We start from the raw sequence: 3078 nt of genomic DNA on the forward strand, positions 1-3078 counted from the left end.
AACAACCCGTAAAAGTAACTTACTCGATCGAGTAAGTAACTTACTCGATCGAGTGCCCCTTACTCAATCGAGTGCCACACATACTCGATCGAGTACCCATCAGACAAACAAATGTTTCGTATAAAAACATACTTACTGATGTGACCACTATTTGAGCGTATTTAGTCCCCGAATTAGCCTTGTTCCCATGCTTTTTAGTGCATATTTAGGTCATTTATTGTCTTTAGTCCTTTGTTTTGCATATTGTTTGAGGTTTTGTTCCCTTGGTAGGAAAGGAGTGCAAACCTTGCATTTTCATGGCAAAATAGAGCTCAATTGATCGAATTCAATGACCAAGCATCAAATAGAAGACAACAATAGAAGGCCTTTGTACATATTATAGTAGATGGGCAATGATGAGGAAAGATCCTTGCATCTCCGACAAGATCCCCGAGGATTGTTGGAAGAAGGAGGAAGAAAAGAGGGAAAGAGGGAAACTAACCCAGAATCCGAGCGGCTTGCCCTCGGGACGCTCGTCCAAGAAGGCCAGAATTCGAGCGTCCGGCCAAGATATCCGCTCGTCCAGCAGCCAGGCAATCCGCTCGTCCCGCTGCCTTGGACGCTCGGATTGTGTTACAGCAACTTCCATTTTCTTCTTGTTCTATGAAGGATGCGCATATTTCGGAAAGACCGGCAAAAAGGATAACGGCATCTCTTTTGAGAGGAGCGATTCCGCAAGGACTTAATCGTCATTTAAGCCCTTAGTAAACCCTAATTTGTGTACCTAATCCCCACTATAAATACTCCATTAGTCTAATTAGATAATCATGTTCTCCCTATCAATCTCTGGTGTAGTTTATATCATTCTAATCTCTTCTTAATCTTGTAATTAAATTTTAATCAAGTCTTAATACAATTATCATTTCCTAAATCTCTCTTTTGTTCATCTTTTATTTTGGGTGATTGAATATTATTTCGGTTATTATTGGGAGATTGACAACCTTCTAATCAATCATCAAGTACTACTATTATTCTTTGCTTTATTATTGGAATCATTAGTAGGTATAATTCTCTTAATCCTTTTTTAATTATTGTTAATCATCTTCATTTATTCATCATGTCTTGCTTTGTTATTGTGATTGACAACCTTGTTAACATGCTAAACTTGATAATGAGTGAGTAGTTTCCTTAACTAGGGTTAATGGGTAATTAGGGGAAATCAACATGGGGAATGATTCATGCTTGATTTAATATGTTTTCATAGTTTATTTGTTTGCTTGTTGTTATCTCAACTTATGCACATGTTATGTTTGATGAAATGCGAGCCTATGAATCCTTGCATTTTTTACTCATCACTTACCTTTTCAATGAGACTTGTAAGACATAAACCAACTCGAGTCTTATTAGACCATGCATATAGTTGAGTAGGGAGGATTAAGTCGAGGTGTAGGTGTTGTACAATCTAATCGATTCGGCTCCAGGACCCAAACCTTCCTAGGATTGTAAGTTATAAACCAACTCGATCCATCACAACAATAATTGCTTGCTTATAATTTGAGAATATGTTTGTATGATCAGTTCCCATGAATCCCCTATGACCCCATGACACCCTAGTGCCTTTTATCAATTGTATACATCCTTTTTTTAATCATCTTGCTTGTTTACTTTCATTGCTATTTAGTTTAGCGATCTTCTACTTCAAACCTCAAATTGTGACACCCCTAGACACCGCTACTTACAATTTAAAATCTTACTTCAATACCCGTCCCTTGGGATCCGACTTTTACTTATCTCTTTACTAATAGTAGAGTTGTTTGTGGAGATATAAATATTGTTTTGTTCTAGGTGCTCCTAACGACAAGTAACCGAAATTAAGCTCCAAGTGAGTCCGACCAAAAATGGCGCCGTTGCCGGGGACGGTGTTAACTTGATTTAGATTTTCTTAGATTGTTACTAGTTGTGTCTTTCTTTGCCTTGAGAAAGTAAAACTTCTCAAGGTTTGTTCTAATTATTTTCAAGTTGTTTGATATTTTGCATGTCTAGAAGATCACAAGGTAACTTGTTACCCATTGATCACGAAATTAAAAGAACTTTGAGTAACAATAGAAGACTTGCTAGAGGTACTTTGAGAGGTATTGGTGAGGTTGTAGATATTCAAGCAAACACTATTGAGTTCGTCAACCCTTTTGCAACAGAAGGTGAGGAGAACCCAACACAAAATCCAACACAAAATCAACCCAAAATGCCTAAATTTTCATCACATTCCGTACCAACCGAGGAGAACCTGCCCAATGGTACTCCCACACCACAACACTTAACCGGAAACTTTATTGCTAAATCCGCATTTATCCAATTAGTCGAAAGAAGCCAATTTGGGGGGATGCCTAGTGAAGACCCTCATTCTCACATGGAGACTTTTTGTGACTATTGTGATGCGATTTCACAAACCGGTGTAACTCAAGACCAAATTCGATGGGTCTTATTCCCTTTTTCTCTAATTGGCACCGCAAAACAATGGTTGAAAGGCCTAGATAAGGCTACTCTCGGAATTGACTCTTGGAAGAAATTGGTTCTATCTTTCTACAAAAAGTTCTACCCACCAGAAAAGACTAACATGCTAAGAACTCAAATTACGGGTTTTAAGCAAAGAGATGAAGAATCTTTGTATGAAGCTTGGGAGCGGTTCGAGGGAATTTGTCGCTCATGTCCTCATCATGGACATAGAGAGTGGTTCTTAGTACAACAATTTTGGAATGGTCTTTATGAAGACTCAAGAAACATTCTCAACATGGGATCAAATGGTATGTTCACCGAAGTTGACGATAATCAAACTTGGAACAAGATTGAGGAAATGGCGGTCCATAATTCACAATATAGTAGACCTCGCAAGGCTACTAGAGGAGGAAAGCATGAAGTGGACTCTATTATTCAATTGGGTGCTCAACTTAGTGCTCACATTGATACCATCAACTTGAAGTTCGCAAAAGCTATGGCTAGACTTGAAGAAGCCTCAAAATCACCAAAGCATCATGTTAATGCCATGACGGCATCTTCATCAATCCAAAGTGGGATATGTGAGAATTGTGGAACTTTGGGCCA

The 3078-nt window shown here is 38.5% G+C and overlaps 1 non-coding gene across 1 annotated transcript; it reads right to left on the minus strand.

Moving 5' to 3' along the window:
• Window positions 1–2593: 2593 nt before the first annotated feature.
• LOC141610122 (small nucleolar RNA R71) lies at window positions 2594–2701 on the minus strand. The gene has a single exon (XR_012528017.1). It is a non-coding gene; the product is annotated as a small nucleolar RNA R71 (small nucleolar RNA).
• Between the last annotated feature and the right edge of the window lie 377 nt (window positions 2702–3078).

Source organism: Silene latifolia, chromosome 10 (genome assembly GCF_048544455.1).
Source record: "Silene latifolia isolate original U9 population chromosome 10, ASM4854445v1, whole genome shotgun sequence".
Classification (NCBI taxonomy): domain Eukaryota; kingdom Viridiplantae; phylum Streptophyta; class Magnoliopsida; order Caryophyllales; family Caryophyllaceae; genus Silene; species Silene latifolia.